This window comes from Enhydra lutris, unplaced genomic scaffold, assembly GCF_002288905.1.
Source record: "Enhydra lutris kenyoni isolate GAN:26980312 unplaced genomic scaffold, ASM228890v2 scaffoldscaffold7, whole genome shotgun sequence".
Lineage (NCBI taxonomy): Eukaryota > Metazoa > Chordata > Mammalia > Carnivora > Mustelidae > Enhydra > Enhydra lutris.
Genome location: NW_019154091.1, coordinates 8,866,925 through 8,891,445, shown reverse-complemented (window position 1 = coordinate 8,891,445; position 24,521 = coordinate 8,866,925). Strand labels below are relative to the sequence as shown.

General features: G+C 38.9%; 1 protein-coding gene across 1 annotated transcript in view; it reads right to left on the bottom strand.

Moving 5' to 3' along the window:
* LOC111142154 (FYVE, RhoGEF and PH domain containing 6) overlaps positions 1–24,521 on the bottom strand; it is a 113,164-nt gene that overhangs the window by 78,199 nt on the left and 10,444 nt on the right. The gene's annotated exons all lie outside the window — the stretch shown is intronic.

The window sequence follows — 24,521 nt, the reverse complement described above, 5'->3', positions numbered from 1 at the left end:
GGGGGGGGGGGGGGGAATTCCATAGCAGAGTTCCCCAGGAAGACGGCAGAAATAATTCTAACTTTGGTTGTAAAGACTCAGGAACAAATTATCTGTAGCAACTGTTTTCCTGTCTGCAGTTTACAAGAATACATGCAGAACAGAAGAGTCAGTAAAAGAATCAGAGAAAATCGTCAGGGGGAAACACTCAGAGTAAAGAGACAGTTGCATTTCACCCTGGCAGGTCCCTTTACGGGTCAGGGCCAGGTCACTCAACTGCCAAGGCTCCTACATGTTATGAAAATTCCTAACAGGAATCTTAAAAGCTAAAGATGAATTCTCTGCCAGTTCCTGATTACACATTGTAGGATACAGACAGCCTCAGATGCCATTCCTGGAACTCAACTGTTAGAGAAACCAGTTGGATGAAGGCAGAATGCCAAAAGGAACACCTCCCTCTGCCAAAGACAGGGGTTCCTTACTATTCAGGACCTGGAGGGCCTCAGGGAATCATATCACAGCCTCAAGAGGGGGGTGCGCGCCGATCATAGCTCCATGACAGGGAGAAGACTCACACCCTAGGGTGGAGTTGGGGGTGGAGAGCGGAAGCTTCCCAGTCAGATCACCGGCAAAACTCACTGCCTCTGGGTGCAGGGACAGGAGCCCAACCCAGCTGGGTAATTAGTTGATTTAAATTAGCTGGAGTAAATAAAGTTAACAGGATAGAGAGACTGCAGGATACATCTATTTAAGTAAAGCAAAACCTACCTCAACTTGTTTTTATCATTAATTCTTTAACTCTTTATTTACATCCTCTAAAACCCTGTAACTCAAAACATGTTCAATCTATGAGCAGCTTCAGCATCACCGGAAGCTTTTTAAAAATACAGAACTTTAGGCCTCACCCTGCCCCACTGAATCACAATCTGGTTGTAACAAAAACCCAGTAATCTGGTTTTTTCAAATCAGTGTACTCTTTTAGACTCAACAGTATAAAAATTTTGGATAATCAGTAACAGCTTGTAGTACCTGTGAGGAAATTAGGTTTATTCTGTCTGAAGAGAGAGCTGAGAGGTGTTTCTTGGTTCAACATCAGGAAAGCCATTATTGATGAGATAATAAGTAGCTAGTTGCCACAACCATTAGGTATATAAATACTTACAAAAGTTAACATTTCAGAACAAGAAAAAAAAAGCTTTAAATATTAAAAGGATATGGATCAAAACATAACCGCCACAAAATATTGGGAGATTTTTTTTTTAAGACTTTATTTATTTGTCAGAGAGAAAGAGAAAGCACAAGCACGGGGCGTGGAGGGCAGAGGGAGAAGCAGGCTCCCCAATGAGCAAGGAGCCTGATGAGACTCAATCCCAGGACTCTGAGATAATAACTTGAGCAGAAGGCAGACGCTTAACAGACTGAGTCACCTAGATGTCCCATGCTGGGCGAGTTTAGTTCTGAAAATTGCTTTCCTACAGAAAACCTTCCCTGCTTATCTCCTCCCTCTCTCACATTAGCTTACTTGTCTCTTCTGAATCCCACACCATCTCCTTCCAATGTACCTGTTGATAAATTTGTTTCCCTAGCTAAAACGTAAACTCCTAAGAACAAGTGAAGGGTCTTTTTCAGTTGAATACCCTGTTAAGTTGATACTTAACAGGTCCTCAGTAAATTTTTACTGAATAAACAAAATTTATATTGGAAAGCAAAGGGTGTTAAATTTCAGAAGTTCAGACGGTATTTATGGCAGTGGTGATCACAAAGAAAGGTTTGGAGGGGTAACACTGGGATAGTGTGTGGTTTAAAGAAAGGCCAACCTAGGCATTATAATCAGTGGTGTGGAAATGGATATCTGTATTCAGAAAACAAAAAACATTTTGGCTGTAGCAGAGGTCTTCTATACATAATTAATGGAAAAAAAGAGCTTGGAGAGGATGACAGGTGCCAACATGCCAAAGGTCATAAACAATAGATGAGTCCATACTCATCTTGCAGGCCTTTAACAAGAAGATTCAATTCTTCCAGTAGACCTCAAAGATTCCCTTAATAGAACTCCAAGTCGAATGTCATTACCATACTTCTCTCTTGTTAGTATCAATGAGGCAGAGAATAACACCTCTTCCATCAATCCAGCCTTGTAGGCACAGCCTCTGCCCCACTCCCCTGACCCAACAAGGGAAAAGGACAGCCCTGCTAATTAGTATCAGTGAGATCTTCTTGATGATCTCAAAAGAGTCAACCGAAGTGAAAGGTGCTCCCCATACATCTGGATGGTAAACAGGAGAGACCATTTACGATTTTTGAAGCTTAGAAGGGAGGAAAGTGAGCAAAGTAAGGTTTTAGGAAGACTAATCTTATAACCCAATGCTAGTGTAACAGAAGTGGATGGGGATCTAAGAAGTAATTTCAACAGTGCAGAAATGAGGTTGGCTACATGAGGAATTAAGAGGAAGGGTTGGATATAAGAGGTTAAAAAAAATCATCAGGGTAAAGAGGTGGGGAAAAACCTATCTTCCTTCAAGATTTCATGAACAGTCATCAGCAAAATAAGGGAGATATTAATTGAAATACAAATATCTTAACAAGGGATATGATTTTAAGGAAAGATAATGGGTTCAGGAGCAAAATCAGGAAAGATGGCATTTAGTATCCACATTTATATGTTCAGCTCTATGTGATCCAACAGAGAAAAATTGTTCATCTCTTTTCTCATGTAATCCTTAACAGCTTTCAAATCTATAGATCTCTGATAATGAAATATGGATTCCTTACTGATGCTAGTCATTATGTTGGGGGCTCCTGTATTCTTTACATTTCCTTCCCCCTGTCTGGAAGATAATGTCCTAGCACTGTCAGCTTTCTGGGTTAAAGGAACAGGACATAGTGTTTCTTCTATACTTTCCTGCCTGGTTATTTCATAATTTGATAATCGAAGTAAAAGGAAAGTAAGCTGCGACCACAACCAGGACAGAGTCAGGACTGGGCTCGATCTCCCCAGGCCATCCTTTCCAAGGATGATTTATTTCTGGATGGAGTAAGGACAGAGAAAATAATGCCAGAAGTAAATGCCCACTGGTTAGGCAGCTGTTCTCCAGTTCCACAGTCAAGCATCAACACATTTAGACTGATTATTTAATGCTATCACTTTTTAAAAAATCAATTATTTTTTGTTTATGTTTTTGCGATAAGGACAGTATTCCCTCCACTGGAAGTACATCAAATTTCTCTTTCAGGTTAAGATGTCACATGAAGGAGGATTTCTTTTTTAGAAGAAATCTAAGAAGAAATTTAAATTAGTATTTAAAAATATTTATTTAATCCATCTCCCCTAAGAGTCTTTCACAGGAAAGTGAAACCTGTACAGCACTGAGCCAGACATCACCACCAAAACATTCTTGTGAGCCTCCACGAAACTGAAAATTCCAGCAAAGGGAGGGGAAGGAGGACAAGGATAGCAGAGAAAGGAAAAGGAGAAGTAGAGTTAACTGAAAAACACTTTGAAAGCACAGAATCCTGTCCCCTGTTGTTGATGAATCCAGTTACCTTTTTTTTCTCGTCTGCCATTTTATTCTGAGCCCCTTAAACAATGAATGTTCCACGTAATTCCTTCCAAACTTGGAAGAAAAAAGTTTATTCCAATATCCTCAGCTTCAAAGTTTCTTTCTCCTTTTCAAGTCACAACATGTAAATCTGAACACTTCTGTGATCTTTTCTCTTCCTCTTCCTTTTTACTCGTGGACCAAACTGAACAGAACCTGCTAGTCAGCAGGATGTTGTTATAATTCTTTTACAAATGGTGTCTCATTATGACTTGGTGATTATGCGTTTCATTTGGCTGCTTTCATATTTATTGCAGAATGAATGGGAAAAACTGGTAAGCACTTAAGGATGAATATTACATAGAAAAATAAGAAAAGAAAGCTTTCATAAGTTAGATATTATTATATGCCAACTACAGGCTATTGGTTCACAATTTTCATCAAAAAAGTGTTTCTATTTTGTTTCACCAGAGTATGTTTTACTCAGGTACTTCAGCTCCTTTACTGAATTTTAGATTCCAGTGTCAGGTTGAAAACCATGAATCAAATCCAAAAAAATGATTTGAAAACCACTTTTATTCTTGTTTTCAGGCCCTCTTTTCAATTAAATGGTGCTTATAGAATTTTCTCCATTTTCCACTCAGATAACGTACATGGGAACTATCCCTAAAATGAGTACGTTATTTTTCTACTACTTTTAGGAAACCCAGCACAACTGTGAAATAACTATATGTGGCCATTTTCATCCTCAAATAAAGCAAGTCATGTACTCGTGGCATGTTTTTAGGTTTTCCAAACATGGGGTCTTGAGCAATTATTTTAAGTACCTGCAGAGCCAGAGGGTCAGGGTGACAGAACATAAAAGCCAAAAGAGTGTGAAGCAAACTTATCTGACCTGAACGAAAATCAGGTTCTTCAAGTGTGACCCCTCTGTGCTAAGAGGCAAACTGTCTCATGTGATAGGTCTTCTCTATTACTGACTGCTTTAATAAGGTGTAAAGCTGTGGGTGGAAAATGTTCATATTACACTATAATAGCGGAAATCCTTCCCCTTAAAGAAAGGTATATACATTAGTTTTTTAAATATACAGTAGTTTTTAATCTTCTGAGAAACCATTAAGACAAACTTTATTTTAATTTTAAAAATTAATAATTTTATTATCTGGGCTTTAGTAAAAAAAGAATAATTTCACATATGTATATAACATATTCACTTCTTTCAGTTAAATATTTTGATTAATAACACATAGAGTAGGAATAAACAAAATCACTACAATGAGGGATAGCACAGCAGGAGTTTGTTACCACAAAACGGAAAGGAAGTGAAAAGAAACTTGCAGCATAAAATGCACACACTTAGCATTTTACTCTTTGGTTCATAGATTTTAGAGGTGTTAACAACCAAGTCTTTTAAAACTAGCAAGCTGGGGTTCTACAGCTATAAAACGAAGTGGGCGTGTTTTTCAAGTCCATCACTGAAGCCTAGTATTCCCTCCTGACAGTGTCCCCCAGAGCGAGCTTTTATTAGTCCTCCAGTTTACATTCCAGGGAAACTGGGTATTTTCTGTGGTTCCTTTTTCTGAAGCCACTCCTTTCTGTGGTAGCAAATTCCTGCTGGTTTTCAAGATTGCCTTTATTTGACCCCTTTAACTACTTTTTAGGTGGGAAAGGTATACACTATGCCTTTTCCTTAAGGCCGGTAGGGGATTGTTCAGGAAAATCATCAGTATGCCTCTAGAGAATAGATAGGGAGGAATGACCTTCTGGCCAGCCACCTGATGACTTTAAAAAAGGAAAAAGAGGGGCGCCTGGGTGGCTCAGTCGGTTGGGCACTGGACTCTTGATTTCAGGATCCTGGGAAAGAGCCCCACGTCGGGCTCTGTGCTCAGCAAGAAGTCTGCTTGGGATTCTCTCTCTCCCTCTCCCTATGCTCCTCCTCCTGCTCTTTCTGTCTCTCTTTCTCAAATAAATAAATAAATCTTTTTAAAAAACAAAAATAAAAAGAGAAAAAGAGTCTGTAAAGGGATTGTTCAACATTTTGCAGGGGCCACAGAGTAATAAACACACAACCTATTGCCTATGCCACAGTGAACAGTACGATACTATCAGGCATCTCCCACAGCATTCTGAGTTGTGGGAAAACTTCTGCCCTCTAAATAGGCCTCCAGGGCTCCTGGTGCAATCCCAGTGACACAAGAGGAGCCTAAGTCTGATCACATTCCAGTAGGCACTCTTGTCTCTCCAGCTTAGCTGGAAGGCATCTGATTCAGGCATGAGCCGCTCCTAGCTAGAGAGGAACAGATTGTTATAAAAAAATGCCTCCTGGGGCACCTGGGTGGCTCAGTGGGTTAAGCCTCTGCCTTGGCTCAGGTCATGATCTCAGGGCCCTGGGATCGAGCCCCACATCAGGCTCTCTGCTCAGCGGGGAGCCTGCTTCCCCCTCTCTCTGCCTGCCTCTCTGCCTACTTGTGATCTCTCTCTCTGTGTGTCAAATAAATAAATAAATAAATCTAAAAAAAAAAATGCCTCCTGAAACAAGCACTAGCTAAAATAAATACCAAACATTTAATTACCAGCAATTTTGTTTTCTTAAAATTTGGAGGGGTTTGAGAATGATTCCTTAAAATATTCTTCAAGAAATGTGCACTGAAATCTTTTTCTTAATACAAACAGAAAAGCATTCTCTTGAGCTTAGAATTGCCTCCAAATAAAGTACAGCACATTTCCAATCCAGTTTTGTCATTGTAGCGAAGATGATGTTTATTTGTGGAAAAATGAAAAAATTTTAAGTTAGAGTTGACCCACCATCCTTTCTTCCCTTCACCTCCTCATTGTATAATATATAACTCTTGAGTAAAGGACACTAGAAATAATGAGGAGGGGATGGCTACATGAGAGTGCTTCACGTTTAGACCCACATATGCACACGTGCACACACACACATACACACACACAAATGCTGCATATTTACAAATACATTTATACATATATTGTCATATATATACTCTATAATATTTAAAATACATAAAACTGCTATGCCATTTATTTCAATAAATATCGAGGGCTTATCCTATATCATATTATTTTAGGGGCTGGATGAAGATAATCTATAGAATTAGTTAATGTTCAAACTGTAAATTCTGTTGTTTGCTTTTCTTTTTACCTGCTGAGTGAAGCTTTCCTAAACAGATAAAGGCAGGGGGAATTGGGATAACCACCATAATTAGCATATAGGCAGGGACTATGTCCTAAAGAGAGTACAACTAAAAGCTAGTGCATGCTAAATGTTAAAGGCAGTACATAGACACTAACCGCTAAAGAACCAGCGAAAGAGACACCCTGTGCACGGTGGGGCAGTCAGAGGTTTGAGGGATGGGTACTTGGGGGGCAAGGTGGTGGCAAGGTTTCTGTGTGATGAAAAGTTAGCGTGTTTGTTTTTTCAAAAATATTTATTTATTTGACACAGAGAAAGATCAAAGTAGGCAGAAAGGCACGCAGAGGAAGAAGGGGAGGCAGGCTCCCTGCTGAGGAGAGAGCCCAATGCAGAGCTCCATCCCAGGACCCTGAGACCACGACCTGAGCCAAAGGCAGAGGCTTAATCCACTGACCCTCCTAGGTGCCCCAAAAGTTAGGGTGTTTATCAAGTTAGAGAGAAATCTCTCTCTAGGCAGGCAGCCATGGCAGAAAAGGCAAGCATCCATCCACAGTGGGAACTGGGGATCCAAACCCAAGCCCTCTCTTTGGCCTTGCCTGGTTCTAACACTATAGTAGGGAACCTAGTTGGAAGCTGGGCCAGGTGAGTAAGACTGATTGATGGGGACATAAACACCTCATCCTATGACTCTCTTCTTAAACAGGGTAACCATGTATTTTTGTGTCAATTATACAATCCACGTTGCTTCCACTAATTTCATCATAACCCGAGCAGCCACTGACAAGGTGGAGAGATCTTTGGAAAATGTGATCATTCCCTCTGCCCATGCTATGCTCTTGACTATGAATTGGCTCAGTCGGTAAAACTGACTATGGTATTATAAAACTACTATGATATGAAACCTATTGTGTTCTGCCTTAACATCGATGGAAAACCAAGAGGATGTCAAATGGCTTAACTACAAGTTACCCTTCCTACTCTGTTGTTCCTCAGACAGGGCGCCCTAGCCAAACGATCTTGTCTATCACAGGGACAGTTTCGGCTACACCTGAGTAGAGGACTTTAACCCCTTGACACGTGCAGTTATTCAAACCAGGCAATCACATTGTCCCATGGGAACCAAAGGTCACCCCACTCCCTTGTTACTGCAGGGTCTGCCTTCCACAGCACAGCCCCTGGTGACTCACTTTGTTTCCAACTGCATTCTCGATGTGGCCCTGTGTGGCATGCTATGTCCTCCTCCTCTAGGCTGTATATGTGACCAACAAACTGCCATGAATCTCATCTGTCTGATGTCATGCGTCTGGCAATCCTCATAACCCATGGTCAGGAATCCCTTCCTCACCGACAGGGTGGATAGGAAATAATCAAAACATCATTAATTTAATTATATTATAAATTAATAAAATATTAAGTTATATATTTATTTTAAAATTATACACAAACTATAAGTTAATTATTAATTTAATTAATTGCTAATTTAAAATACTTAAAACCAAAAAAGAGGGTACTATTTTCTGGGATCTTTAAGTACAAAGCAGGTATACTGACAGTTTCTAATAGAATTATTCTGATAAATCCCCTTGAAGGGATATCAAGTTAGCTTCCTGTATACCTATTATATTTTGCATATAATTCCAAAGTTTGCCATGATAAACTTAAGCAATTTTCAAGTTAAAGGTATTAATGTTACGTGTTACAGAAACACAACATATTACATGTTACAGAATATTCAATATTATCTTAAATATATACCCCACTATAATAAAGTAGCAGGGAATCACAAGGAAACCAGTAATTAAACAAAAAAGACATCTGCTTTCCATCTAAGATCTTATTTTAGCCAAGCCTACTTGAGTGTTCCCATTTTCTAACAGGAACTACAACCTGTAATTGGAATTTCCCACTGCAATGGGGAGAAGGATAGGAGCCCATAAGCAGCCAAGATGGGGAGGTTAGATTGTCACTCACATACGTCAGTTCACTTCATTATTTAAAACTATACATGAACAATTCTACTTATCATTTGTCTTCCTCAGGTACTACCCACAAAAGAACTGTCCTAAAAGTCTACTCCAGGCCACCCCTATGAATCATCAATAATCCCAGAGAGCCATGAAGAACCCATTTCTTTCTCAGAGCACAATGGAGACACAGGTCTCTTTTTTCAAGACTGAGAGGCTGGCAAGGGCATCAGGAAGGACATGGACTTTCTTCCTCCACTCTTATTCCGATGCATGACTATATCTTTTCACTAGTTACATGATTAACTAGCTCCCTGTTTAATTTTAGCTTTCTTGACTGGGAAACCTGGGAAGCACCTTAACATTTCTAACAAACCTGCACAGCATCTTTGAAAGCTAGAGCCAGAACGAATGGAAGGGAAGTAAAAACAAACGTGTTTAAGAAGTGAGATACAGAGATTCCCTTTAGAAAGGGTCAGAAGCATTTCATTACAGTTTCATACATTTCTAGGAGCAGAAAGAAGGCACTAGCGAAGAGAAGAAAAAACACCTAAACCCAAGACAGTCTTGCATTTGAATCTAGGCTCCACTGCTTACCTGCTGTGTGCAGATGGCTGGTTCTTGAGCCTCTTCCCCAAATGATAAAATTGAGATAATGCCACTGGCTATGAAGATTAAATGACATAATGTGCACATGTCTCGTCATGCAACGGACAGGAAATAAAGACAAAATTTTAAAAGCAGACATGAGAAGGAGGAGAACAAACTGGTCCACTACGGTAAGAGGAACTGGAAGGTTTTGTTTTTGTTCACCCCTGGTTACCACAGTATTTAGTACAATACCTGATCTATTTCCTACACGAATGAATTGATAAATTAGTGACCTTGGGGTGCATGGGTGGCTCAGTGGATTAAGCTGCTGCTTTCGGCTCAGGTCATGATCCCAGGGTCCTGGGATCGAGTCCCGCATCGGGCTCTCTGCTCAGCAGGGAGTCTGCTTCCCCCCCCCCAACCTCTCTGCCTGCCTACTTGTGATCTCTCTCTCTCTCTCTCTGGGAAATAAATAAAAAAAATCTTTAAAAAAAAAAAAAAAGAAAGAAAGAAAAAATAAATTAGTGACCTTTATCTTTATATCTCACATAAAAACAGTACAGAATGAGTAGACAAGTCCAATCTGTGGCTTCTTTTGTAAGGCCCATAAGCCAAGAATAGTAGAAAAAAATCAAGAGAAATATTTTGTGATGTGTGGAAATTACATAAAACTCAAATTTCAGTGTCTACAAATAAAGTTTTATTAGAACATAGCCAAACACATTTGTTTCTGGACTTTCTATGGCTGCTTTCATGCTATATCCACAGATTTGAAGACCTGCAACAGAGATCAAATGGCCTTTTAAAGTCTAAAATATTTACCATCTGACCCTTCACCAAAAAAGTTTACTGACCCTTGCTTTAGTAGCTTACCCGGAAAAAGCAGTATAACCGCTTTGGAGCAAAAAGTTGCCTGTTTTCATCTTTGCTTTGTCACTTACTAACTAAGCAAAACTGGGTAATAAGCTCATAACCTCAATTTGCCTCAGTTTCCTCATCCATAAAATAGGGATAATAATAGTGCCTATCTGAAAGGGCTTTATGAGGCTTCAATGAATTTATATGAATAATGTACTAACAATGCCTCATACATAGGAAGCTCATTTGCTTGTATGCATGCTCTCCCTCCTCACACATTTAGAGTGTCACCTGTAATATTAAAAAAAATAAATTATCATTCTAGACACTTAGAAGTCTAGACTTGCATAAAAACTGACTTCAGAGAGAAGCTTCTGCATTATCAGTCATGTGAAACAGCTCATCGTCAGTGTACGCGGCTGAGTAACGAACTCCTGCGATGAGATCATCTGAGCCAAAAGAACTTTCACAGCAGGTCTTTCAGTGCTGCTTTCTGGGAGTTTGTACTTGTACAGTACTATCCTGAAGCTCAGAATAACCACAGTTTTACCTACATCACAATACTGTCTCCTATTTCTAAAACAATTCCAGTTACCACCTAATTTAGAGGTGTCCCATTAGACCTCAAGACACATTTTTTTTTTTTTAGAAGATTTTATTTATTGGGGCACCTGGGTGGCTCAGTGGGTTGAGCCTCTGCCTTTCGCTCAGGTCATGATCTCAGGGTCCTGGGATCGAGCCCCACATTGGGCTCTCTGCTTGGCAGGGATTCTGCTTCCCCCCTCTCTCTGCCTGCCTCTCTCCCTACTTGTGATCTCTGCCTCTCTCTCTCTGTCAAATAAATAAATAAAATCTTTTTTTTTAAAAAAGAAGAAGATTTTATTTATTTATTTGACAGACAGAGATCACAAGTAGGCAGAGAGGCAGGCAGAGAGAGAGAGGAGGAAACAGGTTTCCTGCTGGGCAGAGAGCCTGATGTAGGGCTCTATCCCAGGACCCTGAGACCATGACAGGAGCCGAAGGCAGAGGCTTAATCCACTGAGCCACCCAGGCACCCTTCCAGATATTTTTAAAAGCACCTTTCTAAACACTAGCTTTATCCCTCTTTGGTAAAAAAAGAACAACAAAGACTGAAAAGATCTCTGAAAGATATAAAAAGCATGAGTCATGCAATGAAGTTGCTAATTCTTTTGGTAACAGAAACTTTACTTTGCAATGTAAAGCAAAGTATTTCTTTCTATTTTTTTTAAAAAAGATTTTGTTTAGGGGCGCCTGGGTGGCTCAGTGGGTTAAGCCTCTGCCTTTGGCTCAGGTCATGGTCTCAGGGTCCTGGGATGGAGCCCACATCGGGCTCTGGCTCAGCGGGGAGCCTGCATCCCCCCCCCCCCCCCCCCCCGCCCGCCCCTCTGCCTACTTGTGATCTCTATCAAGTAAATAAAATCTTTAAAAAAAAAAAAAGATTTTATTTATTTGAGAGAAAGAGAGAGAGCATGAGCTGGGGGAGGAGCAGAGGGAGGGAGATGGAGAAACTGACACCCCATTGAGCAAGGAGCCCAGCAGGGGCCCAAAACCAGGACCCTGAGATCACAACCTGAGCTGAAGGCAGACCCTTAACTGACGTAGCTGCCCAGGCACCCCACCTGTATTTCTCTTCTAATTTCAGATTTTCATCCTAAAGTAGAAAGAGTCTAGTAGACAGTACTTCAAAACCCTGATCCCCTACTTTGAGCCACCAGCTAAAGGCACCAGAAAAGGAGCAGAAGTAAGTAAGGAGAAGTTAAGATACTAGAAAACAGTAAGAAAAGAGGGAAAGAGGAAAGAGATAAGGAGCAGGTAGAAAGACAAAGCGTGCTGTACTCCTCCATCTGTGACGCATGTTCACATTACCCTAGCCCTTCACTGAGCTCCTGCTGAGTTAGGTTCTGTGTTAGGCACTGAGGTGACACAAGGAAGACTTCCTGCCTCAAAGGAAACAGTGCTGACAGCCTCTGCCTTTCTCAAGTACCTCCAAGACAAGAAAGGCCTCCTGTGAACACAGATTAACTACGCCTAAACTTTCCATTTATTCTAAAACTTTCCATATTAAAAAAGCAAGCAAACAAACAAAACCCCCAGAAAACTTTTTCTCTAAACTGGAATGGAAGGGGGATAATGACAGGGAAAGGAAGAAGCATTTTATTTTTCACTGTTTGCACATTTAACTTCAAAAGAAAAAAAAAAGGATTCTATATAACTTTTATTAAAAAATTAAAATACAAAGAATTGAAAATCCCCATCCTCCCTCCCCCTAAATTTAGTAATCTCAGTTATTCCAAGCATCCCTCATAAACAGTACATATACATATACATATATATATGTATATATACATATATATATATTTTTTAAATACTTAAGAAGAAAAGAGCAGGCGCACCTGGATGGCTCAGTTGCTACGTGGTTGCCTTCAGCTCAAGTCATGACCTCAGGATCCTGGGATCGAGCCCCACATCGGGCTCCCTGCTCAGCAGGAAGACTGCTTCTCCCTCTCCCAGTCCCCCTGCTGTGTTCCATCTCTCTGCTCTCTCTCGGTCAAATAAATAAATTAAAAAATCATTTAACAGAAGAAGAAGAAGAGGAGGAGGAGGAGGAGGAGAGGGAGGAGGAGGAGAAGGAGGAGAAGGAGGAGGAAGAGAAGAGAAGAGGAGGAAAAGATCAAAGGTAAAGGGGAGGATGGACTGGAGACAGCCATCCCTGTCTAAGCCTCCCACAAAATGCAAAAAAATAGATCATGTTGACATGTGGATTATGGCAATAATTTTCAGTATACTTCCTGTAGAAGCTACTGTAAACTTCAACACCTCTACTCACAGTCACCGATTTTAACTTATGGAATCCACCTACCCACAGGGCATTAGCAGAAAGGCCAGAAGTATTTACTGAGGCCAAGATTTCAATGAGCAGGCTGAAAAGACACTAATCTGTACAGTGCAGAAGAGCATTTGAAAATACCTTGTTCCTTAACAGTGGGAAGGGCTCAATAAAAATTAAAGATGCTTAGAATTACTACTATGGAGAATCAATAAGGCTACATTCAATGAAATGGCTAAGATCTCATTTTAGCTCACTATACAAAAGCGTCAACAATCAACAGGTAATCAAGTAATCACTGGATATAAAAATATATCTGAACTACTTAACGCCCATCATCCAATTAAGTAGGGCACATGATGTCATGAGCACTGGGTGTTATACACAACTGATAAATTATTGAACAAACATCTGAAACTAATGATATACTATAGTTTGGCTAATTGAATTTAAATACAAAATTCTAAAAAAGAATTTAAAAAATATAAATATATACCTAAACTAATTTTACTATCAAAAAAGCTCCTGAACCTATTAGAGCTAATGTATTTGCTTATTTTCACAGTGTTTAAATTTTGCTCTATAAAGAGTTCATATAGTTTGATGAGACCAAAACCCATTTCTTTAATAGTCAAGAAAACTTTTACCTTTCAGATCTTTATTTTATATTCCTCGCTAAAGCCTTAGTACCAATTCTCATTTTAAAAGTTCCTTTTAGGGGTGCCTGGGTGGCTGAGTCGTTAAGAGGCTGCCTTCAGCTCAAGTCATGATCCCAGGGTCCTGGGGTCAAGCCCCATGTTGGGCTCCTTGCACAGAGGGAAACCTGCTTCTCCCTCTCTCACTCCCCCAGCTTGTGTTCCCTCTCTCGCTGTCTCTCTTTGTCAAATAAATAAATAAAATCTTAAAAAAAAAAGTTCCTTTTATCCTTCCCCACATGTGGAACTTAGCATACACTTGATATGCCGTAAGAACCTGTTACCTAGAAATAGTATTTGATACACTAAGTGGAAATATGTAATCTATTAAGCAGCTTTCACAGGTTATCGGTGCAAATGCACAAGCATATTCTATATTTTACTTGTCTTCTTAACAGCTAGAACACGGGATTTTATCTGTTATATAGTGAGAAAACTAAAAGACAAGGGTAAGAAGTTTTCTTAAGTTAACATTTTTCTAGATGATTTTATAACTTTTTTAGGTAAGACTCATATTCTTCCCACCTGGATATCCAACTACTCCAGACTGCTGTTCATAATACACTTTATTTGCAAACAACAAAGAGTCTAAAATAATAATTCACCCCATAAGAGAAAGCACATTTTCTGTAGCTGTATCATTCCAATTGTTTCCCCATATATATAAAAATTGCACAAGGCCTTTACCAGGACTTTGGGGCATCTTTGTAAATTTTGGCTAACTCCAAGGGTACCTACAAACTGCTAGGATTTTTTTTTTTTTTTTAAACTTTCCGTTTTCTCACTATATGTCAGGCATAAAAGACAGGTCCTTCACTTAAGAAAAGTTTCATAAAAATTTTTATTTTTTTTTAGTAATTGTCTGCATTTTCTGAATAGTACATCAAGATAGGCACCTTAAGATCTGTACAACTTTGAGAAACTGTCAAAAATGGCTTTTGATTGGCATGGGAATTTAGACCCATGGCTCTTTCTGCAGTTTTGCTAAGATGACCAATGGAAAGAGTGGAATGGAATGTTTCTTGCTTAACAATTCTATACCATGGAGGGATGCTCACTATCTAATAAAGATACTCATGTAAGGTCTTTTAGCTCAATTTCTCTTCTCTAAGGGAGCTCTGTTTTAACAAATAGCAGTAATTCTCCAAGTCGGTGTAATTGCTTTCCAAAATTAACAGATGTTTCCTGTGCATTCTGGAAGCCTGGTCAGTGGGACACTGGTTTATTCAAAATGCAGCTGGAGTCTGATCTCACACAAGTAAAAGCAACACAGAACCTGACAACTATTTACTCAGATGTATCCACCTATTTCATGCCAGGTATCTGCTGAGGCCAGGGACACAAAGATGCTTATACTCTCTTATAATATTTATTCTTATATTTCTTATATCTTATGTTTCTTTTTTTGAAGGGAGTCATAGGATGAAGCTAACAGATTGCTATGAAAAAATGATGAGGCAGTGCTGTAAAAAAGCAGACCAAGAAAAGAAGTGGGCTGTATCACTTGGTATATAATCAATACAGTAGAGGGTAGCTATTACTTTTATAACACCAATAAACAGGATATGCTGGCCAATATGCTGTGGGAGTGGCAACACAAGTATTCACAAATTCAATTCCTTATTCAGTCTTTCAATAAATGTTTACTATGTGCCTACTGTATGCCAGGCACTGTTCTAGGCACTGGGGAGAAAGCCATGCAGCAGAATTAAATGCTTCTCATTCATACAGGTTGTATTTTAGTAAGAGAGACAGATGGGCAAATAAATAGATTATATATGGAACAGAAAGTATTAGAAAGAACAACCGAACTGGGTAAGTGGGACAGTGGATAGGTGGAGGTGGAAGGATTATTTTCTTACATTTCCTCCGCTGGAAGGTAGGATTTTCACAGAAAGTGACATCTGAGTTAGGTCTAGAAGGATGACATAATCTGTCTAGGGGGAAGGGTGTTTCAGATAGTAGAACAAAGCTATGAAAGGGAACAGAGTGCTTAGGAATGTTGGTCGGTCTCATACAGGTGGGCAAACTCATGAGATTAGAAAGGCCAATTGGGGCCAGACCACAAAAAGTCTTATACACTAGAGTAAAGAGTTTGAATTTTATCTCAAGGGAACAGGGTACCAAATGATGCCAAATTACAAGATAATTCTTTAAAAACAAGAAACCAAAAATTCTCATTCGAAAATGGGCCAAAGAAAAAGAGATTTCACCTTAGAGGATATATAGATGGCAAATGTACACATGAAAATATATTTAACGTCATCAGCCATCAAGGAAATGCCAAATGCAATGGATGTCACTACACACCTATCAGGATGGCTAAAAAAAGGGTACCAAACACCAAGTGCTGAAGAGGATACGGAGACACCAAACTATTTGTACATGGCTGGTGGGAAAGTAATGTGGTACGGCTACTCTGGATAAGTTTGGCAGCATCTCCTAAAACTAAACATGCAATTACCACATAACCCATAATTGTACTTTTGGGTATTTATTCCAGAGAACTGAAAACATATGTTCACACAAAAACCTATACATGAATGTTTATTATAGCTTTATTTGTAAAAGCCAAACTGGATGTCCTTTAACTGGAATATTCCTCAGCAATAAATGGAAAGAACTATAGAGGCAAGCAACAACTTGGATGAATCTCTAGGAATTACGCTGAAGGAATTATGATCCCATTATATATAACATTCTTGAAATGACTAAAATTTGAAATGGATTATTGGTTGCCAAGGTTTGGGGAGTGAGATGTGTGGGAGGAGGGTATGGTTACAGAGGGATAACAAGGGGAATCTTTGCGATGATGGAACTGTTCAGCATCTTCACTATCATGGTAGATACACAAACCAACGTGATAAAATTATCTAGAACTAAATATATACATACACACCGAGTACAGGGAAATCTAAGTAAGATTAGCAGACTGATCACTGTTAATATCCTGGTTGTGTTATTTTACTATAGTTTTACAAAATGTTACCATGAGGAGAAACTAGGTAAAGGATACTCTTTTTTCTCTGTACTATTTCTTACAACTAAACATGAATCCAGTCACATCAGTAACGATTTCAGTTTAAAAAAAGAATAAACCAGATTGTAAATCCCTTGTCAATAGGAACTGTCCTTACTTTGACTTCTTGCCTGATTCCCCTCTCCACCATTTCCAAATGTTGAGACCAGTGTGAGAGAAGGACATAATAAGAAGTAATTATTTGGTTTCTGGTTTATCTAAGGGGAATTAAGTTTATTAATTTCTATAAAAATAAAATCTATATTTTATCAAAATTCCCTATATAAATTGTATAAAACTAAATCTAAAATAACAACCATCTCTGAAGAAGTTGATTAGCTTACTGGTAATAAAATCACTTGAAAATATCCCTGCTAGCAGTTTTAAAATGTCACTGTGTTTACATGGGAACCAGATGCCTTTGAAATCAACTGTCATTAGCTGGGAGTCTTTGGGCATCAGAGTCATGGAAAACTGGCAGATTGAGGCCATGGGATTTCAGCAGGCTCCTCTAACAAAAGCCTTCAAAGCAGTAGCACTCCATTATCCCCTTTCTATCCTGTTTTAGCATAAAACAGAGAGGCAGGAAACAAGTGATATACGGGGCAGTGAAACATATGTCCCCACCGTAGACTAAAAAATGCAAGCATACAAGGCACCTGGGAGGACTCAGTGAGTTAAGCGTCTGCCTTCAGCTCCGGTTATGATCCCATGGTCCTGGGATGGCCCCCAAATCAGGCTCCCTGTTCAGCGGGGAGTCTGATTATCCCTCTCTCCCTCCCCCGTTCATGCTTTCTTACGTGCTTTCTCTTCATCTCAAATAAATAAGTAAATCTTTAAAAAAAAAAAAAAAAAAAAAAAGGCAAGCATACACTTACATGCTCTTTGATAATGAAACAACCTCACAATGATGTCCATTGTGTAGCTATTTCTGGATAGATTTTAATTTGGATTGAGAGGAAAAATATCTATAAATTCATTAGAAGTCAGAATTATAGGATATTTCAAATGAAATAGTTTGAGTTCTTTCATATACAAGTATCTACCTTTAATACCCAGGCAGAAGTCTTACCAGGCTTGCTTTAGAAAAGCGTGTAATCAGCACTGTAATTATTTTATGAAGCAGGGTGTTAAAACACCCAGCTGGTGTACACAGAAGGAATTTAAATATGTTTTCTGTAATGTGATTTTCTGCCTTTATTTGCTTGAAATAAGACTAGCCAAATTCAGTTGAGCTGAAGTAGGATGACTACAGATGCCAAATTAAAGTCACAAAGAGGCATCATGATCAGTGTTACCTTGGAGGTGGAATCGGCAAGCCTCTTGGTAGACAGGATCAGTGATCAGCTGCCCCAGAAACAATGCAGGCAGTGCTCAGCTAAGAATTTCTCTCAATGTACAGCCCAACTGAATGTGTTCCCTTGCCCAGTTTCCAGGTCTTGCCCTCTTATAATTCATAAGACTGCAAAAATCCTACCTCTTCCAATATTCAACTAGTGAATCACCTGCTTCTTTTGGGGGGGAAAACCCTCCATTCGTTTAGATCTGTTTTTTCATTAAGATGATAAGGATAGGATGTTATCAGAAAAGGTATTTCAGCCTTACAAAATTGTTTACTTTGGGGATCCATAAATATAACTGACTATTGAACTACAGTGCTTTAGAGGTCTAGTACTTGACAGGTAATGAAAAAAGAAATAGTGGTAACAGCTAAAAAGTAACTTTCATGTAAATCAGTGGGAAAATATGAGACATGCACAGTCCTTTCTGTGTCACTGATGTCCCCATGAAATGGTGCTAAATGAAAGAAACCATTTTAACTTGCTTTGAATAGCAGCCACCACTAACTTGATTAAATGCAAAGATGGCATGATTAGTTTAGTTTCCAAACACTGAAGCATCAATTTCCTAACCATAAAAACTTTCCAATCAAGGAGCTCTTCTTGCATGAAAAATGTGGGACCTCTGAAAATGTTCAGTGATATCTATACTTATCACTGCAGATGACCTTGGGTTTTCCTTCTAGACACTGAACAAATGGGACAGAAATATTTTGTCCCCTGGGTAGATTCACAGACCTCTACCAATATCAAACATTAAAAAAAAAAAAAAAAATCCAAAACCAATGCTTTACAGCACAGAACAATATGAACACATTCTGATTTAAAATCACTATGTCTCAGGATCAGAAAACTTGGTTCCATACTCAGTTTGGAGTCTGCACCCTTAGGCAAATTTCTTAACCTCACTAAGTCTTAGTTTCCTCATCTGTAAAAGATACTTTCTGTCTTAGGATAGCAGGGACTAAAATAAACACATACAAGAGCTCCTAGCATGATGCCTGACATATAGCAGAAATACTGAGTAAATAGTAGCTATTATCATTGAGCATAGAGTCTGTGCTACGTGATGCTAACAGCATCTATCTTTGATATTATCTGGTTGATAAACTTTGTTGAAGGGGGGAACTGGATTGATCAGAAGTCAGTGGAGGGAAGAAAGTTCTGTTAACATATGTTAGTAGCATCAGATACTTGTTGGCTGAAAAGTTTCTCAGTCTGAACCCTCATCTCTCTGAAATCACCTTAAAAACAGGAGCCAAGTAATCCTATGTTCATAGGCTCATATAACCGTGTATTCATAAGCTGTATGCAGCTGTCTTTCCTGTTCATCTGTTACAACGGAAGAGAAAAAGGCACAGGCAAACCTAAACCTTTTTGCAAGAACTAAGATCACTTGAGTTTCCTAAACTTTGCTGACTTTCTCTGCAAAGGTTCCACAACAGCATCAGAAGGGGCAATGTGGTATTTTGAAGCAGCAGGTTGGAGCCTTTGGTTTTGCCATTTCCCACCTCTGTGGTGTGGGGAAAGTCAAAAAGTCTTGGTGGGCTTGGCTTCATCAGTGAATTAGGTGGCTGCACGGATGATTTGTAATGACTCCTTTAGTTCTAAAATTTATTGATTTTATAACTACATCTGACCTAAAACAGCTAAAAGGCATACCTAACTTTCCAAATTTCTCAAACTACCCAAAAGGCCCCATTTAAGTTTCCTCACCCAAACTTGACACCAAGTCAGTCATACCTGGACTCAATGAACAATCTCATTATTCATTCCTCCCTCCCCTGTCCTGAGTCCTTCCCACAACCTAACAGGGCTAGTGATACCTAGTGAGGGATTGTGCTTTCCCCTCATGCTTCTAACAGTGGAACCATGCAAAGAAAATTTAAGAAGTGAAACAGGTAGTCATTTAAATTGAAATTTCTGTTGACTTGTGACTGTGGATACATCTAAAGACCAAAAGAAAGACAGGAGAAACAGTCACCAATTATTCCTTCTTTATACGTTTTACCAACTTTCCTGGACTTGAAATTATAATTGCCAAACAGTTCAAATCAGAATTGCCCTTCAGATGAAGAAAACAAAGAACAAGCCATTTTAAATTTATTAAAAGTCAAATCTATTTTTTAATTCCTAATGTTTTAGATAATACTACCATATGCCAAAATATATCAACTGCCATAAATATGTTACCAAGAAACTGACTTCAAAAAAATATATGACCTAAGTAAAACAAAGTTTTCAATGGAATCCACAGGAGCTAAAGAATAAGCAGTTGCACCATTTCAAACAGAAAAAGGCTAAACGTGTTTGTTTTCCTTTTTATTTTTATCCAAACTTTCAGGGGAAACTGACTTTCTTTGTTCAGTGTTTATTATTTCACCTTTCCTGAAGCAAAAACCAAAACACTTTGATAAATGAGAGAGTCTGTTAAATAGGCCCTCCACATTAGGGCTCAGACCACTAATCCAGGTGCATTTTAGTTGTCCATTTTTTCTGAAGTCACAATCACCATGATTCAATTTCTTCTCGATAAAAGATATGATAACACCAAATACAACCTTACTCCAGTTCACACTTACACAGAACCAAAATGGATCTATAATACATGCAAACATGGGCTGAGAAATCCGAAAGAAAACTGCAGAAGACAGCTGTTCTCCCTGGAAATACTATCATCACACTTTACTCCCGCATATACTCTATTTGGTCAACCCAAGTTTTATTAACTCCAAAGGCAGATGATCTCTGCCTGACGTCAATACTTGCAAATACTTTTTTTTTCTTTCAGAGATCCACTAACTAATCCAAAGTTTTTCTATACCACCCAGAACAAACTAGGCAGTTCAGTTCTTGAACTTAACTTTTAAACTCAGTATTTAATAAAAAGATCAGTAAGTATCTCTTTAGAGCTTCCCATACCTAAATGTGTTACAACTGGAACTGCTCTTTGAGTCTTAGCACATTTTGCTATACTTTGCTCCCAGTACAGTTACAAAAGAAGTATTAAAATTAATAGGCTCATATAAACATGTCTACTTTTTTTTAAATAAAGGATTTTCCCTAAATACCAAATTAATCTATGCAATTCCAGGAAAAGATGATGCATTTAAAAGAAACGTCTGGAAGGACACAGAAAGCTTACAAAAGTAATATACAAAGCACAGGCATTAGTTATGAATGCTTGAAATACGAACATACTCACCCCCTACATAAGAATACGAGCCTAGATTTGGAATTCCCCTGAACCACCTGGAGGGAGAGTGAGCCAAAGTTCACCTTCTCCTCCTCTTCATCCTGTTCCTTCCCTCTTAATATTTTCAACACATTACCCTCTACCTTCTTGAATGTACCAGCATTTAAAAGTTATAAAAACTTTATTTTATTGCTCTGTTTTAGCATTGTCATAGTCTCACTGCATTTTTTTTCATATATTAGAAGCTAAATAAGTTCTTGTGTGCTGGCTAGGAACCCAAGACTTACAATTACTTCTACTGCAAAAATGCCTTGAGTTCCAAACATCCTATTGGTAGGCTCAATCTAGTTACAGATTGATGGATTATCAGATTGTCTTTACCTCTCAGGTCCTTATAGGAATTAAAAATGCTTAGGAAAAGAATGAGGACCTCCTTGTCCCTTCCCTACATGTGCTCTTTCCCAAAAGGTTCATACGGAGAACATTTTTCCAGGAAATCGGTCAGAAGCTCATTTTGCAAAGCGATTTCTGTCTCACTGATACAACTGACAGTAATTTTACAAAAGCAAAATCATAATATGCTTGGCTAAATTATAAAAATTTTAGACTTATACTATTCAAAAAGTTAATAAAAACAGCAATGGAAAACCAATCATTTCTAAATGTGCAGATATCAGCTGTCTCAAAACAATGTATTTTTATGAAGACAGGATGTGTATGTGTGTGTGTGTGTGTACCCACAATCACAATGTAGGATTTGTTCTATCTCTTGACTAAAAATATACTTCTAAAAGTATAAAGTCACATTCTACCACATAAAAGGATATATATTTGATAAAATATCACTTATCTGTTTTGGCAAGAAATGAGACCAGAGTGATAGAGCTGCAGTTTCACTAATTGCTAATAATTAATTTGGAAGGGAAAAAAGAAAAGCCTTGTTGTCAAGAAGTAAAATCCAATGCAATGAGCTGCAGTTCCAAATGTAGGGTAAGTATGTAAACAAACAGATTTGCCAAAATTGTGTGTTATGATTCCAACACAAGAAAGATAAAGGGCCATGCAAATTTTCTACATTTCCTGAGCTGGTGCTGAAAATAACTCAGAGGAAAGGGCTTCTTTTGAGATATAGGAGTCCTAACCTTCACCCTCTAATTGTGCATAATATCGGTGCTATGACAGGATGAAAATGCTTATTAGGGCTATTCATTTATACTTTAATCATTATAGTAAAATGCAACAACACCACCAGATGGTAAATGCAACCCAAGAGAGATATCTTCTAGATGGGGTCTGATGATTTACAACACAAAAGTCATTACAGGATTTTAGAGGATTTATAATTTGGCAGTTTGTTCAGCCCAATTTTGTGTTTAAAATGGGGAGAAAACAAACAAAAGCTTAATACTTTCCTTCATCAGAAATAATAATCTACTGATTAATTAAGAAGAAATTATTCTGAAATTTACTTTGAATCCTGGTACTTTAGGAAAACCTGAAGATAAATCCAAACCTCTCAAGTGATGGGGACTTCTGGGCAAAGTTTCAAGAAACAGCCATCCACATTGGCTGATTCCATTTCCTCTCTTTGAAATCCTCAGTCTGCAATGCAGCTACTTCACCCAGAGCACCAGTGAAGTTAGAAAATGACCTCCTAAATGCCAAATTCAATCATGTCCATTTTATAAGCCTTGGGTCAAGTGTTACCAAATCTGTGAGGTTATCTTTAATACCTTACTTGAGGTATAACTCAGACAGAGCTTGGATCAACAGAACCATGTTGCCCTAAAATTGCTGCCTCACAGGACAGAAGCTCCTGGGAAATGCCACCCCCCCCAGCCTCCCATTTAGCTCTGAAGGCAAGTGCTTTACACATGGTCAAGACTGTGGAATAAAATAAACTGAAGGCTTGCCAAGTTACCGAGGAAAATCCAGTAATCATTCATTTTCTTTGAAGCGCTTATAAAAAGAACTAAAACAACAGAGGAAAAACCTAGAAAGGTTCCAAGAAAAGTTCTTCTTGGTTAGAGAATTTAAAAATCTGCCACAATTTCAAGAGGAAAATCCCCTTATTTACACACTATTATTTTGCTGATTTGTCTGTAACTCTTTAATATTAAAGGCTCACATTTATTAAATTCCCTACAAAAATCAAACTTCTTAAATAATAATAGTAAATGAGCACTCATTAACGTGCGTGCCAGTGAGAGAGAGGTGCCAGCTAGGTATTTTCGGATAATCATGTTTGAAACATTTCGGCAAAGAGAGCTCATAACAACACCTAAATGGCACCGAATGCTTGAGTTACTCACAATCTTGCTCCCAACAAAACTGCTTTTGAGAATCCTGAGCAGTAAGCAAATGGCAACCTATCTGAGAACGTGTAAAGCAACTGTTTCTATGGCCAAAGGAATTCCCTTCACTCTCTTTTACCTTCTTTCAGATTTGGCTATTCACCTTTCCCTGCTGGAGGGCTTCCCAGAGCCACTCCTTACCCCCATCAACTTCTGGACCGCTTCCCAGGGCTTCCCAGAGCCACTCATTACCCCCATCAACTCCCTTCCTCCGCTTTCTCCTACTCATTCTTGCTGGAGGTCACAAACTCAATCAGCAGAATCACGCAGGGGAGAATGCGGAGGGAAAGAGAGGTATAGGAACAGTGAGGAGGAAGGAGGGAAAGAAAATCCACTGCACACTAAATCCCAACCACCCAGCCTTCCCTTCTCCTTATTACTCCCAATGCCTTGCAGTCTTTCTCAAAGCAAACCCAGCCCCCAATTTCCTCATTCTTCTTTAGTCACCTCACCCTTTCCACAAACACTGCCATCTCAGACCCAGGGGAGTTGCTCCTCTGACACCATGCTCAACCCCACCCTGGCTGGGCGAAGATCCTGCCCCAGCACGAACATGCACTGGGAGGAAGAATTCACCTAGGAAAGGGGAAGCCAGGACAGTAATGGTTAATATAATGTAGAAGCTAACCTGGGTCCTCTACCAACGTTTCCAAAACTCCTTCTTTGGGCAGGAAATACACTCTAAGTTCCAAATTATCATGAACTTTTAGAACACAATCTTGTTTGTATGAGGACTACATACAATTATTTCCTCATAAATTATAAACATGTTATGAATTAGTAAATATTAAGCTGTTGGACTCATGAAACATCTGTACTCTAAAGAACGTGACCACATGAGCCACCCCAGGGCTGGCAATGTCTGTTTACTAATCCAGAATCTGGTTGGTTATATATGTGGACTCTGTAAAACCAGTTAAGTTTCGTAAACCAGTCCCCTAGGAAAGATCCAGAATCTCTTTCCTGAGGATTGAGAAACTGTTA